This window comes from Arachis ipaensis, chromosome B1 (genome assembly GCF_059453495.1).
Source record: "Arachis ipaensis isolate K30076 ecotype BB chromosome B1, ASM5945349v1, whole genome shotgun sequence".
Classification (NCBI taxonomy): Eukaryota; Viridiplantae; Streptophyta; class Magnoliopsida; order Fabales; family Fabaceae; genus Arachis; species Arachis ipaensis.
The window spans coordinates 118,670,856-118,695,696 of NC_142436.1; the positions used below are offsets into that span (position 1 = coordinate 118,670,856).

General features: G+C 37.4%; 2 non-coding genes across 2 annotated transcripts; both read left to right on the forward strand.

Moving 5' to 3' along the window:
- Positions 1–385: 385 nt before the first annotated feature.
- Positions 386–493, forward strand: LOC148578102 (small nucleolar RNA R71). The gene has a single exon (XR_015904597.1). It is a non-coding gene; the product is annotated as a small nucleolar RNA R71 (small nucleolar RNA).
- Positions 494–21,714: 21,221 nt separating this feature from the next.
- Positions 21,715–21,822, forward strand: LOC148578103 (small nucleolar RNA R71). Its single transcript, XR_015904687.1, has one exon. It is a non-coding gene; the product is annotated as a small nucleolar RNA R71 (small nucleolar RNA).
- Positions 21,823–24,841: the final 3,019 nt, after the last annotated feature.

Consider the following 24,841-nt stretch of genomic DNA (forward strand, 5'->3'; position numbering starts at 1 on the left):
TGTAATTCACCTCTTCCATTGCAGGGTTCTCAGGATCATAAGCTTCTTCTTCAGAGGAAGCTTCCTTAATACTGCCTGTTGCTGCTTGCATTCCAGACAGACTCTGAGAAATCATATTGACTTGTTGGGTCAATATTTTATTCTGAGCCAATATGGCATTCAGAGTATCAATCTCAAAAACTCCCTTCTTCTGAGTTGTCCCATTATTCACAGGATTCCTTTCAGAAGTGTACATGAATTGGTTATTTGCAACCATTTCAATGAGTTCCTGAGCTTCTGCAGGCGTCTTTTTCAGATGAAGAGATCCTCCAGCAGAGCTATCCAATGACATCTTGGATAGTTCAGACAGACCATCATAGAAGATTCCTATGATGCTCCATTCTGAAAGCATGTCAGAAGGGCACCTTCTGATCAATTGCTTGTATCTCTCCCAAGCTTCATAGAGGGACTCACCATCCTTCTGTCTAAAGGTTTGGACTTCCACTCTAAGCTTACTCAATTTTTGAGGTGGAAAGAACTTTGCCAAGAAGGCATTGACTAGCTTTTCCCAAGAGTTCAGGCTTTCCTTAGGTTGTGAATCTAACCATGTTCTAGCTCTGTCTCTTACAGCAAAAGGAAAGAGCATAAGTCTGTAGACTTCAGGGTCAACCCCATTGGTCTTGACAGTGTCACAGATTTGCATGAACTCAGCTAAGAACTGATGAGGATCTTCCAATGAAAGTCCATGAAACTTGCAATTCTGTTGCATTAGAGAAACTAATTGAGGCTTAAGCTCAAAGTTGTTTGCTCCAATGGTAGGGATTGAGATGCTTCTCCCATAGAAGTCGGGAGTAGGTGCAGTAAAGTCACCAAGCACCTTCCTTCCATTGTTGGCATTGTTGTTGTTTTCGGCTGCCATGGTTTCTTCTTCTTTGAAGAGCTCTGTTAGGCCCTCTAGAGAGAGTTGTGTTTTGGTTTCTCTTAGCTTTCTCTTCAAGGTCCTTTCAGGTTCAGGATCAATTTCAACAAGAATGCTTTTATCTTTGCTCCTGCTCATATGAAAGAGAAGAGAACAAGAAAGTATGGAATCCTCTATGTCACAGTATAGAGATTCCTTGGAGTGTCAGAAGAAAAGAAGAATAGAAGGAGGAGGTGGAGAAGAGGGAATTCGAACTTATCAAGAGGGACAGAGTTCGAATTGCACCTTGATGAGGAGTCTTAATCCCTTAAATAGAAGGATGTGAAAAGAGGGGAAGAATTTTCGAAAATAAATTAAAAGGATTTTGAAATAATTAAAAAGAACTTTGAAAATTTGATTGAGATTTTCGAAAACTAAGATTGGGAAAGAAATCAAGTGATTTTTTTTTTGAAAAAGATTTTGAAATTAGAAATTAAAAAGATATGATTGAAAATTAATTTTGAAAAAGGGTGTGATTGAAAAGATATGATTGAGAAGATATGATTGAAAATCAAATTAAAAAGAGAAAGTTTTAAAACTAAAGTTGATTACTTGACTAACAAGAAATTAGAAGATATGATTCTAAAATTTAAAATTTGATCCTTTCTTAATAGGCAAGTAACAACTTGAAAATTTTTGAAGTAAACCTTGAATTGAAGCAATGATTTTTGAAAATACTAAAAATAAATATAAAATGGAAAGAAATTGATTTTGAAAGAGATATGATTGAAAAGATATGATTTGAAAAAGATTTGATTTTGAAAAATTATGAAAACTTGAAAAAAATGTGAATTAAAAACAAAATCTTCCCTCTAGTGTCATCCTACCGTTAAACGCCAAGAATGGTGCCCATTCTGGCGTTTAACGCCCAAATCTCTACCTTTTTGGGCGTTAAACGCCCAGCCAGGTACCCTGGCTGGCGTTTAAACGCCAGTTTTCCTTCTTCACTGGGCATTTTGAACGCCCAACTTTTTCTGTTTGATTCCTCTGCTGAATGTTCTGAATCTTCAATTCTCTGTATTATTGACTTGAAAAGACATAGTTTTAAAAAAATATTTTTGAATTTTTGATGATGGGAATCAATAAAAAATGCAACTAAGATCAAATAAACAATGCATGCAAGACACCAAACTTAAAAGTTTGTATACTAAGGACTATAACAATGTAAAAATGCATGTAAGAAATAACAAAGCATACAAAACAAGAGAATTTGAAGATCAAAGCAATGAAATCATCAAGAACAACTTGAAGATCAATGAAGAAAAATATGTATAAATTTTCGAAAATTAGAAGGATAAAGACATGCAATTGACACCAAACTTAAAATTAGACAATAGACTCAAACAAGAAACATAAAATATTTTTGGTTTTATGATTTTAAATTTTTTTTTTGTATTTTTTTCGAAAATTATATAGAAAAGAAAATAAAGAGAATCAAAACTTTTAATAAGAATTCCAGGAATCATGCAATGTTAGTCTAAAGCTTCAGTCTAAAAAGATTAGACATGTTTGGCCAAGCTTCAGCAGGACATTACATTCAATAGCTAAATTGATGAGAATCAATCAGCTTTTGTGATGATAAGAACATCACCTTGAAACTCTAGAATTCATTCTTAAAAATTCTGAAAAAAAAATACCTAATCTAAGCAACAAGATGAGCCGTCAGTTGTCCAAACTCGAACAATCCCCGGCAATGGTGCCAAAAACTTGGTGCACGAAATTGTGATCATCAACAATGGCGCCAAAGACTTGGAGCTCTCAAATGTGAATCACACTTTGTCACAATTCCGCACAACTAACCAGCAAGTGCACTGGGTCGTCCAAGTAATAAACCTTACGTGAGTAAGGGTCGATCCCACGGAGATTGTCGGCTTGAAGCAAGCTATGGTCATCTTGTAAATCTCAGTCAGGCGGATTCAAATGGTTATGGAGTTTAAGGTGATGAAAATAAACATAAAATAAAGATAGAGATAGAGATACTTATGTAATTCATTGGTGGATTTCAGATAAGCATATGAAGATGCTTTGTTCCCCTTGAACCTCTGCTTTCCTATTGCCTTCTTCCAATCATTCATACTCCTTTCCATGGCAAGCTTTATGTTGGGCATCACCGTTGTCAATGGCTACATCCCGTCCTCTCAGTGAAAATGGTCCTGATGCTCTGTCACAACATCGGCTAATCAGCTGTCGGTTCTCGATCATGTCGGAATAGGATCCATTGATCCTTTTGCGTCCGTCACACGCCCCACAATCACGAGTTTGAAGCTCGTCACAGTCATCCCTTCCCAGATCTTACTCGAAATATCACAGACAAGGTTTAGACTTTCCGGATCTCAGGAATGGCCGCCAATAATTCTAGCCTATACCACGAAGGTTCCAATCTTAGATTAGAAACCTAAGAGATACACATTCAAGCCATTGCTAGTAGAACAGAGGTGGTTGTCAGGCACATGTTCATAGGTGAGAATGATGATGAGTGTCAAGGATCATCACATTCATCAAGTTGAAGAATGAATGAATATCTTGGAGAAGAAATGGACTTGAGTTGAATAGAAAAATAATAGTACTTGTATTAATTCATGAAGAACAGCAGAGCTCCACACCTTAATCTATGGTGTGTAGAAACTCCACCGTTAAAAATACATAAGAACAAAGTTTAGGCATGGCCGTGAGGCCAGCCCCAAATGTGAAAAGGTCTGTGTATATGATCTGTGTATGATCTGTGTGTCAAAATACAATAGCAAAAGGTCCTATTTATAGAAAACTAGTAGCCTAGGGTTACAGAAATCAGTAATTAATGCAGGAATCTTCTTCCGGGCCCACTTGGTGTGTGCTTGGGCTGAGCATTGAAGCTTCCATGTGTAGAGACTTTTCTTGGAGTTAAACGCCAGCTTTTGTGCCAGTTTGGGCGTTTAACGCCAGCTTTTGTACCAGTTTTGGAGTTAAACGCCAGAATTCTTGACCTGACTTAGAACGCCTATTTGGGCCATCAAATCTCGAACAAAGTATGGACTATTATATATTGATGGAAAGCCCAGGATGTCTACTTTCCAACGCAATTAAGACCGCGCCAATTGGGCATCTGTAGCTCCAGAAAATCCACTTTGAGTGCAGGGAGGTCAGAATCCAACAGCATCTGCTGTCCTTTTTCAGCCTCTGAATCAGATTTTTGCTCAGGTCCCTCAATTTCAGCCAGAAAATACCTGAAATTACAAAAACCCACACAAACTCATAGTAAAGTCCAGAAAAGTAAATTTTAAATAAAAACTAATAAAAATATAATAAAAACTAATTAAAATATACTGAAAGCATACTAAAAACAATGCCAAAAAGTGTATAAATTATCCGCTCATCAACTGCCCAACACGAAACTTAGAGTTAGTGTCTGAGGGCTTTGTAAAGCTCTGCACTAAGAGAGAAAGATGAAACACAATGTGTTGCACCATGGTACCTCCTTTTATCAAAGGGAGATTGAGGGTTGGGTATCTTGAACAAGATATACTCCTCATGTATGTAGTCTCAAGACTAGCTCTCCTCTTTCAACATCAATAATGGCCTTAGTAGTGGCTAGGAAAGGCCTTCCAAGGATGATAGATTCATTTCTGTCCTCCCCAGTGTCTAGAATCACAAAGTCTACAGGGATGTAAAGGTCCTCAACCTTTACTAGGACATCCTCCACCATCCCATACGCCCTTTTTAGGGTCTTGTCAGCCATCTCCAATGAGATTATGGCACGCTGCACCTCTAGAATTCCTAGCCTCTTCATTACGGATAAAGGCATCAGATTGATGGTTGAGCCAAGGTCACATAGTGCCTTCTCAAACGTGATGGTCCCTATAGTACAGGGAATCAGGAAGCTTCCAGGATCCGACAGCTTCTGAGGAAGCTTCTTCTGAACCATGTCACTGTACTCCTTGTCCAGTATCATAGGCTCAACTTTCTCTTCTAACGCTTCTGCATGAGAAGAGTTAGCCTTCAGTTTCCTGAGGATAGCTAGGTACCGAGCAATTTGCTCTTCCTTAGACTCTTCATCCTCTTCTAAAGAAGTGTATTCCTTAAGTTCCCCTATCAGGAAAGGGGCGTGTAAGGTGACATTATCAGTCTCCTCATGAGCTCTAATTTCTTTGAGCTCCTCAATAGCAGGCTCCTCTTTGGGTTCGGTCACAACCTCCATAGTGAGGTCCTTGTACTCTTCTTTTGGATTCACTTATGTGTTGCTTGGAAGAGTGTTGGAGGGAATCTCTGGGATCCTCTTGCTCAGTTGACCAACCTGTATCTCCAAATTTTAAATGGAGGACCTAGTTTCAGCCATGAAACTATGGGTGGTCTTGGAGAGGTTAGACACTATAGCAGCCAAGTTAGAGGGGCTCTACCTGGGTGTCTCCATTTGTTGCTGAGAGAGTTCGAATGGTCTGTTATTGAACCGATTCTGGTTCATTCCACCCTGGTTATTATTGAAGCCTTATGGAGGCTTTTGTTGATCTTTTCACCCAAAATTAGGATGGTTCCTCCATCCCTGATTGAAAGTATGCGAATAGGGATTATTGTTGGAGGTTCTAGAGGCGTTTTCCATGTAGTTCACCTCCTCCATGGTGGTCCAGGCATTATCACCTGTGTCCACCTCATAGGCTGTCTCTAGACAGTAAGCCTCTGAGCTCTATGTCCCACTTAGGTGCTGAGTGATCATGTTGATCTGCTAGGACATGAGCTTGTTTTGAGCCAAGATGACGTCTAAGGTGCCTACTTCTAGGATGCCTCTCTTCTGAGTGGCCTCATTGTTCACAGGGTTCCTCTCAGAAGTGTACATGTACTAGTTGTTGGCAACCATGTCTATAAGCTCCTACGCCTCTTCAGGCGTCTTCTTCAAGTGGAGGGATCCACCTGCAGAGTGGTCCAATGCCATCTTGGACATCTCAGATAGGCTATCATAGAAAATATCCAACATGGTCCAATCTGAGATCATGTCAGGAGGATATCACCTGATTAGTTGCTTGTATCTTTCCCAAGCTTCATAGAGGGATTCACCCTCTTTCTGTCTGAAGGTTTGTACTTCCACTCTCAGCTTGCTTTGCTTCTGAGGTGGAAAGAACTTGGTCAAGAATCTATTGACCACCTTCTCCCATGTATCTAGGATTTCTTTAGGCTGAGAGTCCAGTCATAGCCTTACTCTGTCTCTTACTGCAAAGGAAAAGAGCATGAGTTTGTAGACTTCTGGATTTACTCTATTAGTCTTGACAGTGTCACATATCTGCAGAAAGTCAGATATGAACTTATTTGGATCTTCCTGTGAAAGTCCATGAAACTGGCAGTTCTGTTGTACCAGAGTGACCAATTGAGGTTTCAACTCAAAGTTGTTTGTCCCGATGGCAGGAATGGAGATGATGCGCCCATAGAAGTCAGAAATAGGTGCAGTGTAAGATCCTAGGACCTTTTTGCGTCTAGCTTCTGGATGAGCTGCCATTGTTGTATCTCCAGCTTCTTGTTCTAGAGCTCCTGTGAGATTCCTTATGACTCTGCTAGCTCGAACTTGTTGCAAACGCCTTTTTAGAGTCCTTCCAGGTTCAGTGTCTGGATCAAAGAGAAGTTTTTTATCCCTACTCCTGTTCATAAACAAGAAGAAAGAAACCAAGAAGAGAAGAGAAAGGAGTCTCTATGTCAGAGTATAGAAGTCCTTGTGAGAGAGTTAGAAGAAGAATAGAAAAGAAAAGAAAGATGTCTTTTAATTTAATTGAATTTTTGAAAATAGAGAGAGAAAGAAGAAGAAAGTTTTCGAAAAATAGAAGAGAGAGAGAAGAATGAGAAAGAATCAAACTTTAAAAATTAAAATAAAACAAACAAGTAACTAACTAAGAAAGATTTGAAAATAAAATAAAATAAAAAATTTGAAAAAGATTTGATTTTTTAAAATATTTAAAATTTAAAAAAAAGTGAGAAGTTGGAAAAGAATCTTTAAAATTTAAAGATTAAAAAGAGAAAGTTAAAAGAAAGAAACAAGATAAGATAAGATTTCAAAATTTAAGACAAAAGATTTGATTTTAAAAAGTTTTAAAATTAAAAGAAAGTCAAAGAAGGATTTTTTAAAAATTTCAAGATTTTAAAATTCAAAATTAAAAAAAATAAAAACAAACAAAATACTAAACTTTTAAAATTGAATTTAAAAGAAAGATAAGATAACAAAATTTTGAAAATCAAAGAAAGAAAAGATAAGATAAAGATTTGAAATAGAAGATAAACAAGAAATTTAAACAAAAACAAAAAGACAACTAACAAGACACCAAACTTAAAAATTTTGAAATTGAAAGACACAAGTTTTGAAAATTCAAAAGGAAAAACACTAAAAGACACCAAACTTGAAGATTTGAAAAATCAAAGACACTCATTTTCAAAAACCTTGAAAGAAAAATACCAAAGGACACTAAACATGAAAATTTTGAAATCAAACAAGAAAAATTGCAAGAACAGTTCGAACACTAAGGAAGAAAACAAGTACAATTTTCAAAAATTGATAAAAGAAATGAGAAGCAAATTTAAAAACTGACACAAGACTCAAACAAAAGAAAGAGATGACTAAAGATAAAATTTTTTTTGAAAGATATTCGAAAGAAAATAAGAAAAATTGAAAATTTTAATCAAGAAGCAAGAACAAAAGAAAAATGAGTAAAAATTACCTGATCTAAGGAGCAAGACAACCATTAGTTTGTCAATCACAAACAATCCCCGGCAACGGCGCCAAAAATTTGGTGCGCGAATTTGTGACTCGCACAACTGAACCGGCCAGTGCACCGGATCGTCCAAGTAATACCTCAGGTGAGTGAGAGTCAAATCCCACAAGGATCGCCGGATTGAGCAAGCTGTAGTTATCCTGTAGATCTTAGTCAGGCGACTGAAAAGATAGTTGTTGTTTGTTGTAGGCGCATAAACAAGCAATAACAAAGGCAATAAAGAGTTGATGTAAAGACAATAATGATAGATTAGTTAAGGCTTCGGAGATGCTTCTTCTTCTGGATTAATACGTCATGCTCACTACTCCAATGATGAACGATTCCTTCAATGGCAAGGCTGTAAGTGATTAAGCAATTGGTCGTGGTCATTAATCTCCTCAGGTCCAAACCAAACATCCAAACGGACTAGATCAATATGGGAGAGGATAAAGCGCACACAATTCAGTCTCTTGATGATCATACTCAAAATGCCACAGATAAGGTCGGATCTTCTGGATTAGAGAATGATGCTCTTATGATTCTAGCCCTTAGAGCCACAGGAACCTCAATTACCCCTGACTAACGAGGTTTTATGTCACATACCACAATTAGCCCAGATAACTTGTTGGAACCCGTGATGCATTCTCAAGCTGTAGCTCAATACTATCCGAGTCAGGACTCGTAAGGAACTCATGTAGAATCGAGATTCATAAGGATGAAGAACGACAATGCATCATAGAATAGAATCAAACATATATTGAAGTAGAAAAGTATTTGCATTAATCCATAGGAATTAGCAGAGCTCCTAACCTTAACCTAGGAGGTTTAGTTACTCATACTGTACAGAAAATAAAGTGTAATTTGAATGTGGTGGAGAAGATGAAGATCCTAAACAAGGGTGATCTTTCTTCTATATATACTAATTTAATAATTAGAAATTACAAAAGTGAAATAAACTAAGCAGAAAGGTGCAAAAATCCACTTCTGGGCCCACTTGGTGAGTATTTGGGCTGAGCTTGGCTTCTAACTTGAAGGAGTGGGCATTGGACACCTACTAGGGAGTGTCCATGCTGCTTCCTTGCTCCCCTTATGGCGTTGAACGCTGGATTTGGGCGTTCAACGCTGGCTTGACTACTCTTGGGGCGTTGAACACTAGAAAGGATGTAGTTTGGGCAGTGTAATCCAAAAAAGGTATAAACTATTATATATTGCTAGAAATTCCTGGAGGTTAGCTTTCCAAATCCATTGAGAACATGTCATTTGGACCTCTGTAGCTCTAGAAATGCTCGATTGAATGCACAGAGGTCAGAATTTGACAGCATCTGCTATGCTTTCCTTGCCTCAGAATCAGACTTTGCCTAAACTTGCCAAATTCATCCAAAATTCACCTAAAATCATAGGAAAAACACAAAAGCTCAATGTAGTATCCAAAAAGTGAATTTTGCAATAAAATCTACAAAACATAATAAAATTTAATAAAATATACTGAAAACACTTCGAAAATAACATCAAAAAGCATATAAAATATCCGCTCATCAATCTCCTTGGCTCATAATTAATTTATTAGTTATTTATTTAGAGTAAAGTATCGTTTTTGTCCCCAACGTTTGGGGTAAATCTCAAAGTTGTCCCTAACGTTTGAATCGTCCTATTTAAGCCCCTAATGTTTCAAAATTGACTCAATGTTGTCCTGTCGTTAGGAATCTGTTAATGGAATTGACAGCAGGACAAAATTGAGACGATTTTGAAACGTTAGGGACTTAAATAGGATGAACATGTTGGGGGACAAAAACGATACATAGAAATAAATTTTAATTTTATCCTTCAATACTATCATTTTTTACGGTACATAGTTATTCAATTATTTTTTAATCACATCTAAGTAAATTATACTTAATCACCTTAATTTTATTCTAAATAAATTTATTTTTTATAATTTTACTCTTAAAAATTTTTACTCATCATAAAATGTTTGTAGAATGACTAGTACATAAACTTGTAGGAAAAAAATGATACATATACAATAAAATAATGTGATTCTAGTCATTTGACAAACATTTCATGATGAGTAAAAAATCTTTAAGAGAAAATTTAAAAAAAAAATTATTTAGAATCAAAGCAATGTGATTAAGTGTAATTTACTTAAATGTGATTAAAAAATAATTGAATAACTATGTACAGTAAAAGATTGATATTAGTGAAGGATAAAATAAAAATTTATTTCTATGTATCATTTTTGTCCCCAATGTTTTCGTCCTATTTAAGTCCCTAACGTTTCAAAATCATCTCAATTTTGTCCCGCCGTCAATTCCGTTAACAAATTCTTAACGGCAGGACAATATTGAGTCAATTTTAAAATGTTGGGGACTTAAAGAGGACGATTTAAACATTAGGAATAACTTTGAGACTTACCCCAAACGTTCGGGACAAAAATGATACTTTACTCTATTTATTTATTAATTAACCAGGTTTTATAGACGTCACCGGACAGCACCTTTGCGATGGCCCTTTCTCATTGTGCTTCCCTCTTCTCGGCACGGTCCTTTCTCTCCCTTCCTTCCTCGTCATGCTTCCATCTCCACCTCACACACTAACCCTCTTCGACATCATAGGTTGAAGGTTGCTGAACCCAGCGTTGTCTCCTGCAATCGTCCTCCACTGCTCCGCCATATGTCTCAGTCCAGTCCTGGAGTGTCGTTTTCCATCTCAGTCCAGTACTATCGCTTCCCTAGTAGCTGCTGACCTACTGTGTCTCACCGTCCAGCGTCTCCATCTTCTTTTTTTGTAGGGTTTTTTTAATTCTGATGGTTCTAGATTTGAAATTGTGTTTATGATTCTGAAGTTTTATTTCTATTTTGATGATTCTATCATTCAAATTATGTTTAAGGTTTTGATGTTTTATTTTATTTTCAAAATCTGTTATAATTACGCAGTTATAGGACCTGGTGTTAAACCTATTTTATTGTTGATGTGTTGTTATTGATTATTGTTCACCCTATTGAGTATAAGTTGTTGATTTTTGAAATTGTTATTGAATATTTGTTAAACTTATTTTATTTTGTTGTGCTGCTGCTTCTGTTAATTTTTTAAATGATTTTGTGTTTACAATTCTGATTTTTAATGCATTTATCCTCCAACTCCAGCTCTATCTCTTGGTTTGACTGTAGCTCTAGCTCTCTTCGTATCTCAGATAATCATAAATGTCGTAATCGGTTGCATTTGTTGCACAAAAGTCCCTAAAATCCTTAAACCAATCAAACCAAATCGAACCAAACCGATTTTAATTGGTTTGGTTTGGTTCGTATGGTCTTAGCAAAAGACTGAACCAAACCGAACCACACTATTAATATAAAATTGGATCGGATTGTTTTTCTTTAAAAAATCGAATCAAAACGCACCGCGAACACCCCTACTACTAAGGCTTATAGGTCTAATCTGCTTCATATTTCTAGCATTTGGAACTTTAGGAATTAAGTAGATATTTGTATGATTAAAAGCCTTAAGTAGTTTATCTCCAGAAAGAAAACTTCTAATTGCTCTAATGACATGCTCCTTGATTATAACCCAATATACCTGAGAGATCTTAGCAATGAATCCATCATCCCCAGGTGCAGAGAAGAGGATGATAGAAAAAACTGCCGCTTTGATCTCCTTTTCTGTCACCGGTCTTACTAACCTCCTGTTAGTTACTACATCTATTTTCTTTGGAATTTTCTGAACCTCGTCAAATAGGTCCTTTGGGTTGCTTGAGGTAAAAAGGGTTTCAACATGTTTCTGGGGTATTTCTGCTATTCTTTCCATCTCTACCACTATATTCCCTTCTTCGTCCTCCAAATACTGTATTTTATTTCTTCTATTCCTTGCTTGGAACTTGGAATGAAAGAACTTAGTATTTCGGTCCCCTCAATTCAACCAATTAACTCTATATTTTTCTCGCCAATATTTCTCTTCTTGGTCCAGAGCTTCCTCCAATTTAGCCTCTAGATTTCAGACTACGGTACCATTGGCATGATCTCCCTTTTCTACCTCTTTAGCCAAATTCTCTTTGACATTAAGAATTCTAACCGTAGAGTTAGAGAAGGAAGACCTTTGTCAATCTACAAGTTTATGTCTGCAACTTTTTAGTTTAGTTGCAAGCTGAAACATTGGTGAACCCTCCGATTCTTCTTTTAGAACCTCCTTCACAATGGCAGTAACATCTCCTATCTCACACTATCTCTCTTGAAATCTGAATCTTCTTTTAAACCTTCATCCTTCCTTTTTTGCACTTAATAAAATTGGTCTATGATCTTCATGGCTCACCCAAAGGCTGTCAGAGATTGGATAAATGATCCAAACATCCCACAACTTCATCAATTCTTTTTGCACCACTTCTTTTATCAGAGGGTTGAGTCTTCTTTGTGCTTGCAACATTGATTTTGAGTCTTCTTCAAGTAAAATCTTGTGCATGCACATTGTTGGACTTATTCCTTTTAGGTCTTTAATGGTCTATCCTAGAGCTGTCTTGTGAGCTTGGAGCACTTTGATCAATTTCTCTTCCTCTAACTCACTCAATAAAGAGTTAATCACTGAAAAAGTGTCATTAGAACCAAGAAAGACATATTTGAGAGTTGGAGGGAGGGACTTTAATTCAAGTTTGGGTGGTGCTTCCAAGTTTTCTTTCCTTGGGGCTTGCATGCATGAGGTTGAAAGGGCTTGCATGGCTCCCTCCTTAGTTGTTAGAACGTGCATGCATGGAGTATGCATGGCTCCCATCTTTGTTTGCACTTCTTCTCTCTCTTCTATGCATGGAAATTGAGAGCCTTCCAACTTACTGGAGAGTGGTTCTCCTTCAAGAATTTCATGTACCAAAGGGTCAATTAAATCTTTCTTCATGCAATCTTCTGAGTCACTTAGGTGTTGCATGGCTTTGAAGACATTAAATATCATTAATTCATCATAGACTCTTAAGGTTAGTTCACCCTTTTTCACATCAATTAGTACTCTCCCAGTGGCTAAAAATGGTCTTTCCAATATTATTGAAACATTGGAGTCTTCTTCCATGGCCGAAATGACAAAGTCAGCAAGGAATATGAATTTTCGCACCTTCACCAACAAATTCTCAACCACTCCATAAGGGAATTTCAATGAATAATCATCTAGTTGGAGAGAAATTCTTGTTGGCTTCAACTCCTCTATTTGCATCTTTTTCATCAAGGAGAGTGGCATCAAATTGATGCTAGCCCCCAAGTCATAGAGGGCTTTTTCAATGGTGATCTCACTAATTGTGCATGGAATTAAGAAACTTTTAGGATCCTTTAACTTTTGAGGTAGGTCCTTCTGAATAGTTTCACTGTACTCTTTAGTAAGGACCATGATCTCATCTTCCCTCCAATTCCTCTTCTTAACCAATAATTCCTTCATGAACTTTGTATAGAGTGGCATTTGCTCCAAAGCCTCAGCAAAAAAATGTTGATTTGTTACTTTTTAAAGACTTTAAAAAACTTAGATAATTACTTGTCCTTGGTCTCTTTTTGTAGTCTTTGAGGATATAAAATTCTTGCTTTATATTCTTGCACTTTTAGCTTCCTTCCTGATTTGTCTTGTGGGATTTAAGTCAAAGGTAAAGGGACATGGTCTTCTTGATGAGGGGCTTCCTCCATGACTTCTTCAGATTGTGTATCTTTGCTTGGGGTTTCTTCACTTAACACCTTGCTACTCCTCAGGATGATGGCTTTGTATTCCTCTCTTAGGTTTGGGATAGTATCACTGAAAAAAGGCATTTGTAGGTTTCTCAGCAAATTATTTAGAAAGTTAGCCCACTTGCACTTTCAAATTCTTAATGGATACTTTTGGTTTTGGAAGTTAGCTCTGGTCTCTTGCATGAAGTTTATGCTTGATTGGACAAATGTGGTTGTGAGTTAGGAAGCTTTTCCAAGGCAATTTCAAATGGAGAAGGTTTTTGAGAATTTTGATGGGGTTGTGTTTGAGGTGGCTGGGGTAGTTGTTATGGATGAGGGTTGCTAAAGTTGTTGAAGTTGTTGTTGTTTCTCTGGCCTTGGTTATTCCATCCAAAATTGGGGTGATTCCTTTATCCAAGGTTGTAGGTTTTTGAGTAAGGGTCATTGTATGGTGGTCTAGGAGGGTTTCCCATATAGTTCACTTGCTCAACAGGGGGCTGGTTAAGATTGAATGGTTCACAACCTTCACTAAAAGAGGCTCCTCTACCCATTTTATAAGAAAGGCCTTGTGTTCCTAATGTAGAGACTTGCATATACCCAAGTTGCTTTGTGAGTGTACTAATTTATTGGGACATAGCATTGTTTTGTGCTAAGATAGTATCCAATATATCTAGCTCCATTACCTCTCTCTTCATACTTCTTTCTGAGGAGTACAAATATTGATTGTTAGTAACAATCTCTATCAACTCTAATGCTTCATCAGTAGTCTTCATGTGTAAAGATCCTCCAGCTAAATTGTCTAATGAATTCCTTGAATTAGGATTGATTCTATCATAGAAAATTTAAAGTTGAACCCAATATGCAAACATGTCAAGGGACATCTCCTAAGCACTTCTTTGTATCTCTCTCAAGTTTCATAAAGAGATTATTCTTGTTGTTATCTGAATGTTTGGACATCCGTTCTTAGCTTGATCAACCTTTGTGGTGAGAAGAATTTAGTTACGAACTTGCAAACCAAATCTTTCCAAATTGCTATGTTCTCCTTTAGCTGAGTTTCAAGTCACTATTTAGCTCGATCTCTCACAAAAAATGGAAACAATATCAACCGATAGGCTTCAACAGGCACTCCATTAGTTTTAATTGTGTCGCATATTTGGAGCAAGTTGGAGATCTACTTATTAGGATCCTCTTGAGGGCTTCCTCCAAATTGGCAATTCAGTTGCACTAATGAGATAAGTTGTGGCTTCAACTCAGAATTGTTAGCTTTCGCAGTGGCTGTTATAATGCTACTCTCACAATTCCTAAGATTTGGAGTAGTGTAGGATCCAAGTATCCTTCTAGCTTAATGACCATGGATAGCATTATTCCCATTGACATCATTGTTGTGATTGTCTACCATGTTGTTCTCTAATTCCTCTTCAATTTCTTCTACTACCCTCTTATTTCTAGCTTATTTTCTCAATCTCTAGAGGGTTTGTTCAATTTCAGGATAAAATTAAAGAGGTTCCTCCTCTTGATTTCCCTGCATAAACACAAAGACACCAAGAGAAAGAGAAATTGAAATTTCTTATGTCAAAGTGAAGGAAATTTCCAGTGAAGTAAGTAACAAAAATAAAAGAAAAAGTGTCTAATCTAGGTAATCAATTAATGTGGTAGTTGTTAATCACAATTAATCCTCAGCAATGGCGCCAAAAACTTGATGCGAAAAATTCACAAATTATCGGCAAGTGCACCGAATCGTATCAATTAATACCACGGTGAGTGGGTGGTGCACGAAATTGTGATCTCAGGCAACGGTGCCAGAGACTCTGTACGCATGTCTTAATAAATCGTTTTTCATTCACAACTTCGATACAACTAACCAGCAAGTGCACTGGGTCGTCCAAGTAATAAAACCTTACATGAGTAAGGGTCGATCCCACGGAGATTGTTGGTATGAAGCAAGCTATGGTCACCTTGTAAATCTCAGTCAGGCGGATAATAATTGATTATGGAGTTTTCGAATAATAATAATAAATAGACAGAAAATAGAGGTAGAAATACTTATGTATATCATTGGTGAGAATTTCAGATAAAGGTATAGAGATGCTTTCATCCCTCTGAACTTCTGCTTTCCTGCTGTCTTCATCCAATCAATCTCACTCCTTTCCATGGCTGGCTTTTTGTAAGGATATCACCGTTGTCAATGGATACTTTTTATCCTCTCTAGAAAATGGTCCGATGCGCTGTCACTGCATGGCTAATCGTCTGGAGGCATCACCCTTGTCAATGGCTGCATCCTATCCTCTTGTGAAAATGGTCCAAATACTCTGTCACAGCACGGCTAATCATCTGAGGTTCTCGATCATACTGGAATAGGATTCACCCTCCTTTTGCGTCTGTCACTACGCCCAGCACTCGTGAGTTTGAAGTTCGTCACAGTCATTCAATCCCAGAATCCTACTCGGAATACCACAGACAAAGTTTAGACTTTCCGGATTCTCATGAATGCCACCATCAATCTAGCTTATACCACGAAGATTCTAATTAAGAGATCCAAGAGATACTCATTCAATCTAAGGTAGAACGGAAGTGGTTGTCAGGCACGCGTTCATAGGGAATGATGATGATTGTCACGTTCATCACATTCAGGTTGAAGTGCGAATGAATATCTTAGAAGCGGAATAAGTTGAATTGAATAGAAAAACAGTAGTACTTTGCATTAATCTTTGAGGAACAGCAGAGCTCCACACCTTAATCTATGGAGTGCAGAAACTCTACCGTATGAAATTACATAAGTGAATAGAGGTTCTGGCATGGCCGAATGGCCAGCCCCCATGATCTAAGAACCAGACGTCCAAAGATGATCCAAAGATGTCTAATACAATAGTAAAAAGTCCTATTTATACTAAACTAGTTACTAGGGTTTACAGAAGTAAGTAATTGATGCATAAATCCACTTCTGGGGCCCACTTGGTGTGTGCTTCGGCTGAGCTTGAATGTTACACGTGCAGAGGTCATTCTTGGAGTTGAACGCCAGTTTGTAACGTATTTCTGGCGTTCAACTTTGGCTTGTAACTTGTTTCTGGCGTTTAACTCCAGACAGCAGCGTAGAACTGGCGTTCAACGCCCTTTTACGTCATTTAAACTTGGCCAAAGTATATACTATTATATATTTCTGGAAAGCCCTGGATGTCTACTTTCCAATGCAATTGGAAGCGCGCCATTTCGAGTTCTATAGCTCCAGAAAATCCACTTTGAGTGCAGGGAGGTCAGAATCCAACAGCATCAGTAGTCCTTCTTCAACCTCTGAATCTGATTTTTGCTCAAGTCCCTCAATTTCAGCCAGAAAATACCTAAAATCACAGAAAAATACACAAACTCATAGTAAAGTCCAGAAATGTGAATTTAACATAAAAACTAATGAAAACATCCCTAAAAGTAACTAGATTCTACTAAAAATATACTAAAAATAATGCCAAAAAGCGTATAAATTATCCGCTCATCACAACACCAAACTTAAATTGTTGCTTGTCCCCAAGCAACTGAAAATCAAATAGGATAAAAAGAAGAGAATATACTATAAATTTCAAACTATCAATGAAACATAGCTCCAATCATATGAGCGGGACTTGTAGCTTTTTGCCTCTTGAATAGTTTTGGCATCTCACTTTATCCATTGAGGTTCAGAATGATTGGAATCTATAGGAACTCAGAGTTCAGATAGTGTTATTGATTCTCCTAGTTCAGTATGATGATTCTTGAACACAGCTATTTTATGAGTCTTGGCCGTGGCCCTAAGCACTTTGTTTTCTAGTATTACCACCGGATACATAAATGCCACAGACACATAATTGGGTAAACCTTTTCAGATTGTGACTCAGCTTTGCTAAAGTCCCCAATTAGAGGTGTCCAGGGTTCTTAAGCACACTCTTCTTTTGCTTTGGACCTTGACTTTAACCGCTCAGTCTCAAGTTTTCACTTGACACCTTCACGCCACAAGCACATGGTTAGGGACAGCTTGATTTAGCCGCTTAGGCCAGGAGTTTATTCCTTTAGGCCCTCCTATCCACTGATGCTCAAAGCCTTGGGATCCTTTTTATTTACCCTTGCCTTTTGGTTTTAAGGGTTATTGGCTTTTTGCTCTTGCCTCTTGGTTTTAAGAGCTTTGGCTTTTTCTGCTTGCTTTTTCTTTTTCTTTCTATTTTTTTTCGCCGTTTTTTTTTCTCTTTTTTTTTCTGCAAGCTTTGTTCTTTGCTGCTTTTTCTTGCTTCAAGAATCATTTTTATGATTTTTCAGATTATCAAATAACATGTCTCCTTATCATCATTCTTTCAAGAGCCAACATATTTAACATTCTTAAACAACAACTTCAAAAGACATATGCACTGTTCAAGAATTCATTCAGAAAACAAGAAGCATTGTCACCACATCAATATAATTAAACTAAGTTCAAGGATAAATTCGAAACTCATGTACTTCTTGTTCTTTTGAATTAAAATATTTTTCATTTAAGAGAGGTGATGGATTCATAGGACATTTATAACTTTAAGACAAAGTTACTAAATACTAATGATCATGTAATGAAGACACAAACATGGATAAGCACTTAACATAGAGAAAACGAAAACAGAAAATAAGAACAAGGAATGAGTCCACCTTAGTGATGGTGGCATTTCCTTCTTGAGGAACCAATGATGTCCTTGAGCTCTTCTATGTCTCTTCCTTGTCTTTGTTGCTCCTCCCTCATTGCTTTTTGATCTTCTCTTATTTCATGAAGGATGATGGAGTGCTCTTGATGTTCCACCCTTAATTGTCCATGTTGGAACTTAATTCTCCTAGGGAGGTGTTGATTTGCTCCCAATAGTTTTGTGGAGGAAAATGCATTTGAGGCATCTCCAGGATCTCATGGTGATGAGCTTCATGCGTCTCTTGAGATCCATGAATGGGCTCTCTTGCTTGCTCCATCCTTTTCTTAGTGATGGGCTTCTCTTCCTCAATGGGAATGTCTCCTTCTATGAAAGCTCCAGCTGAGTAACATAGATGGCAAATAAGATGAGGAAAAGCTAGCCTTGCCCCAGGAGAGGGCTTTTCGGCTATTTTGTAGAGTTCAAGGGAGATGACTTCATGAACTTCTACTTCCTCTTCAGTCATGATGCTATGAATCATGATGGCCCGATCCACAGTAACTTCAGATCGGTTGCTAGTAGGGATGATGGAGCATTGTATGAACTCTAACCATCCTCTAGCCATAGGCTTGAGGTCCAGTCTTCTTAATTGAACCGGCTTGCCTTTGGAGTCAATCTTCCATTGAGCTCCTTCCACACATATGTCCATAAGGACTTAGTCCAAACTTTGATTAAAGTTGACCCTTCTAGTGTAGGGGCGTGCATCTCCTTGCATCATAGGCAAGTTAAACGCCAACCTCACAATTTCTGGACTAAAATCTAAGTATTTTCCCCGAACCATGGTGAGATAATTCTTTGGATTCGGGTTCTTACTTTGATCATGGTTCCTAGTGATCCATGCATTGGCATAGAACTCTTGAACCATTAGGATGCCGACTTGTTGGATGGGGTTTGTTAGAACTTCCCAACCTCTTCTTTGGATTTCATGTCGGATCTCCGGATACTCATTCTTCTTGAGCTTGAAAGGAACCTCGGGGATCACCTTCTTCTTGACCACAACATCATAGAAGTGGTCTTGATGAGCTTTGGAGATGAATCTTTCCATCTCCCATGACTCTGAGGTGGAAGCTTTTGTCTTCCCTTTCCCTTTTCTAGAGGATTCTCCGGTCTTAGGTGCCATCAATGGTAATGAAAAAATAAAAAGCTTATGCTTTTACCACACCAAACTTAGAATATTGCTCGTCCTCGAGCAAGAGAAGAAAGAATAGATGAAGAAGAAGAAGAAAATATGGAGGAGAAGAGGGAGTGGTGTATTCGGCCAAGAAAGGAATAGAGGGTTGTGTTGTGTGAAAATGAGGAAGAATGGAGGGCTATATATAGGGAAGGGAGGGGGGGTAAGGTTCGGCCATAAGGTGGGTTTTGGGTGGGAAATTGGTTTTGAATTTTGAAGGTAGGTGGAGTTTATGAGGTAGGTTTATGGGGAAGAGTGGATGGATGTGAGTGGTGAAGTGGTTATAAGGAAGAGAGATTGAGGTGATTGGTGAAGAGTTTTGGGGAAGAGTGTTTATGGGATTGTGTGAAAGAGGAGTGAGAAGAAGTGAGTGGAGGTAGGTGGGGATCCTGTGGGGTCCACAAATCCTGAGGTGATCCTGTGAGGTCCACAAATCCTGAAGTGTTCAAGGATTTACAACCTTGCACCAAATTAGGCATGCAAAATGCTCTTGCACACAACTCTGGGCGCTCAGCGCTAGATTGGTGCTTGTTTTGGGCATTGAACGCCCATTTGTTGCCCATTTCTAGCGTTGAACGCCAAAACCATGCTTGTTCTGGGCGTTCAGCGCCAGCTCTTCTCCAGGGTGCAATTCTGGCGTTCAAACGCCCAGATGCTGCCCATTTTGGGCGTTCAGCGCCAGAACCATGCTCTGTTCTGGCGTTGAACGCCAGCCAGATGCTTCTTACTGGCGTTTAAACGCCAGTAAGGTCTTCCTCCAGGGTGTGATTTTTCTTCTACTATTTTTGATTTCGTTTTCAATTTTTATATTTATTTTGTGACTCCACATGATCATGAACCTAATAAAACATGAAAAACAATGAAAATAAAAATTAGATAAATAAAAATTGGGTTGCCTCCCAACAAGCGCTTCTTTAATGTCAATAGCTTGACAGTGGGCTCTCATGGAGCCTCACAGATGTTCAGAGCATTGTTGAGACTCCCCAACACCAAACTTAAAGTTTGACTGTGGGGGCTCTGGTTGACTCTGTTTTGAGAGAAGCTTACTGTGCCTCTTTTCCATGTTTACAGAAGGGAAACCTTGAGTTGTAAACACAAGGGAGTCCTCATTCAATTGAAGGACTAATTCACCTCTGTCAACATCAATCACAGCTCTTGCTGTGGCTAGGAAAGGTCTTCCAAGGATGATGGATTCATCCTCATCCTTCCCAGTATCAAGGATTATGAAATCAGCAGGGATGTAAAGGCCTTCAACCTTTACTAACACGTCCTCTACTTGTCCATAAGCCTGTTTTCTTGAATTGTCTGCCATCTCTAATGAGATTTTAGTAGCTTGTACCCCAAAGATTCCCAGTTTCTCTATTACAGAGAGGAGCATGAGGTTTATCCCTGAACCAAGGTCACACAGAGCCTTTTCAAAGATCATGTTGCCTATGGTACACGGTATTATGAACTTTTCAGGATCCTGTTTCTTCTGAGGCAATGTCAGTTGATCCAGATCACTTAGTTCATTGGTGAACAAGGGAGGTTCATCTTTCCAAGTCTCAATACCAAATAATTTGGCATTCAGCTTCATGATTGTACCAAGGTACTTGGTAACTTGCTCTTCAATAACATCCTCATTCTCTTCAGAAGAGGAATACTCATCAGAGCTCATGAATGGCATAAGGATGTTTAATGGAATCTCTATGGTCTCTAGGTGAGCCTCAGATTCCTTTGGTTCCTCAGAGGGAAGCTCCTTATTGATCACTGGACGTCCCAGGAGGTCTTCCTTCTTGGGATTCACGTCCTCTCCTTCCTTTACAGGTTCGGCCATGGTGATCAATTCAATGGCCTTGCACTCTCCTTTTGGATTTTCTTCTGTATTGCTTGGGAGAGTACTAGGAGGGATTTCAGTGATCCTTTTACTCAGCTGGCCCACTTGTGCCTCCAAATTTCTAATGGAGGACCTTGTTTCATTCATGAAACTTACAGTGGCCTTAGATAGATCAGAGACTAAGTTTGCTAAATTAGAGGTATTTTGTTCAGAGTTCTCTGTCTGTTGCTGAGTGGATGATGGAAAAGGCTTGCTATTGTTAAACCTATTTCTTCCACCATTATTAAAGCCTTGTTGAGGTTTTAGTTGATCCTTCCATGAGAGATTTGGATGATTTCTCCATGATGGATTATAGGTGTTTCCATAAGATTCACCTAAGTAATTTACCTCTGCTATTGCAGGGTTCTCAGGATCATAAGCTTCTTCTTCAAAAGATGCCTCTTGAGTACTATTGGATGCAGCTTGCATTCCATTCAGACTCTGAGAAATCATATTGACTTGCTGAGTCAATATTTTATTCTGAGCCAATATGGCATTCAGAGTATCAATTTCAAGAACTCCCTTCTTCTGAGGCGTCCCATTACTCACAGGATTCCTCTCAGAAGTGTACATGAACTGTTTATTAGCAACCATGTCAATGAGTTCTTGAGCTTCTGCAGGCGTTTTCTTTAAGTGAATGGATCCACCTGCAGAGGTATCCAATGACATTTTAGCTAATTCAGACAGACCATCATAGAATATGTCCAGGATGGTCCATTCTGAAAGCATGTCAGAAGGACACTTTTTGGTCAGTTCTTTGTATCTCTCCCAAGCTTCATAGAGGGATTCACCTTCTTTCTGTCTGAAGGTCTGAACATCCACTCTAAGCTTACTCAGCTTTTGAGGAGGAAAGAACTTGGTTAAGAAAGCCTTGACCAGCTTATCCCAAGAGTTCAGGCTATCCTTAGGTTGAGAGTCCAACCATATTCTAGCTCTGTCTCTCACAGCAAAAGGGAAAAGCATGAGCCTGTAGACTTCAGGATCTACTCCATTAGTCTTAACAGTATCACATATCTGCAAGAATTCAGTTAAGAACTGAAAAGGATCTTCAGATGGAAGTCCATGAAACTTGCAGTTCTGCTGCATTAGAGAAACTAATTGAGGTTTCAGCTCAAAATTGTTTGCTCCAATGGCAGGAATGGAGATGCTTCTTCCATGTAAATTGGAATTAGGTACAGTAAAGTCACCAAGCATCCTCCTTGCATTATTATTATTTTTGGCTGCCATCTCCTCTTCTTGTTCGAAAATTTCTGAAAGGTGCTTACTGGATTGTTGTAATTTAGCTTCTCTTAGTTTCCTCTTCAGAGTCCTTTCAGGTTCTGGATCTGCTTCAACAAGAATGTTCTTGTCCTTGCTCCTGCTCATATGAAAAAGAGGGACAGAAAAATAATAATAATAGGGGTCCTTTTTACCACAAGTATAGAGGTTCCCCTGTGTGAGTAAATAAGTAGAAGGAGATGAGAGAGAAGGAGAATTTTCGAAAATTATTTTTGAAAAAGAGTTAGTGATTTTCGAAAATTGTTTTTGAAAAAGGTTAGTAATTTTCAAAAATTAAAATAAAAAATTAAAATAATTAGTTAATTAAAAAGTATTTTTGAAAAAGAGGGAGATATTTTCGAAAATTAGAGAGAGAGAGAGAGTTAGTTAGGTAGCTTTGAAAAAGATAAGAAACAAACAAAAAGTTAGTTAGTTAGTTGAAACAAATTTGAAAATCAATTTTGAAAAGATAAGAAGATAAGAAGCTAGAAAAGATATTTTAAAATCAAATTTTGAAAAAGATATGATAGAAAGATATTTTGAAAAGATATGATTGAAATTAGTTTTGAAAAAGATTTGATTTTTTTAAAAATCACAATTAATGACTTGATTCACAAGAAATCACAAAATATGATTCTATAACTTAAAGTTTGAATCTTTCTTAACAAGCAAGTAACAAACTTGAAATTTTTGAATCAAAATATTAATTGATGATGTTATTTTTGAAAATTAGGAGATAAAGATAAGAAAAAGATTTTTGTAAAATATTTTTAAAATTTTCAAAAATAAATAAGGAAAATGAAAAAGATTTGATTTTTGAAAAAGATTTTGAAAAAGATAAGATTTTTAAATTGAAAATTTGATTTGACTCATAAAAACAACTAGATTTTAAAAATTTTTGAAAAAGTCAAATCTAATTTTCGAAATTTTAAGAGAGAAAAAGGGGAAGATATTTTTTTGATTTTTTTGAATTTTTATGATGAGAGAGAAAAATTAAAACATCATTTTCATGTTTTTCTCTTTTCTTTTTGGATCAAAAAAAGGAATGCATGCAAGAACACTATGAATGTCAAGATGAACATCAAGAACACTTTGAAGATCAGGATGAACATCAAGAACATATTTTTGAAAATTTTCAATGCAAAGAAAACATGCAAGACACAAACTTAGAAATCTTTCATATTTAGACTCTATGGATGCAAAAATGCACATGAAAAACAAGAAAAGACACAAAACAAGAAAACATCAAGATCAAACAAGAAGACTTACCAAGAACAACTTGAAGATCATGAAGAACACTATGAATGCATGAATTTTTTCGAAAAATGCAAGATGAACATGCAATTGACACCAAACTTAAAAATTTACTCAAGACTCAAACAAGAAACACAAAATATTTTTTATTTTTATGATTTTCAAAATTTTTTTTTTTTTGGTATTTTTCGAAAATTAATTTGAAAAAGAAAAAAATAAGGATTCCAAAATTTTTAATATGAATTCCAGGAATCTTGCACTCTTATTCTAAAGCTCCAATCTGAGGGTTAGGCATGGCTTACTAGCCAGCCAAGCTTTAGAAGATATTGATACTTTCCATGTATAGAGCAACTAATGTGTGAGAATCAACAAGCTCTTGTGATGATAAGTTGAAACCCCAGTCCAAATGAATTTAGACATGGCTTTACAGCCAGCCAGGATTCAACAAATCATCAAGAAACACTAGAATTCATTCTTAAAAATTCTGAAGAAAAATATATTTTTGAAAACATTTATATTAATTTTTTTTCGAAAACATATGAGAAATTTTTGAAAGGTTTTTGAAAACTTTTTGAAAATAAAACAAAAAGAAAATTACCTAATCTGAGAAACAAGATGAACCGTCAGTTGTCCAAACTCGAACAATCCCCGGCAACGGCGCCAAAAACTTGGTGCACAAAACTGTGATCTCAGGAAACGGCGCCAGATACTCTGTACGCACGTCTTAATAAATCGTTTTTCATTCACAACTTCGATACAACTAACCAGCAAGTGCACTGGGTCGTCCAAGTAATAAAACCTTACGTGAGTAAGGGTCGATCCCACGGAGATTGTTGGTATGAAGCAAGCTATGGTCACCTTGTAAATCTTAGTCAGGCGAATAATAATTGATTATGGAGTTTTCGAATAATAATAATAAATAGACAGAAAATAGAGGTAGAAATACTTATGTATATCATTGGTGATAATTTCAGATAAAGGTATAGAGATGCTTTCGTCCCTCTGAACTTCTGCTTTCCTGCTGTCTTCATCCAATCAATCTCACTCCTTTCCATGGCTGGCTTTTTGTAAGGATATCACCGTTGTCAATGGCTACTTTTTATCCTCTCTGGAAAATGGTCCGATGCGCTGTCACTGCATGGCTAATCGTCTGGAGGCATCACCCTTGTCAATGGCTGCATCCCATCCTCTTGTGAAAATGGTCCAAATGCTCTGTCACAGCACGGCTAATCATCTGAGGTTCTCGATGATACTGGAATAGGATTCACCCTCCTTTTGCGTCTGTCACTACGCCCAGCACTCGCGAGTTTGAAGTTCGTCACAGTCATTCAATCTCAGA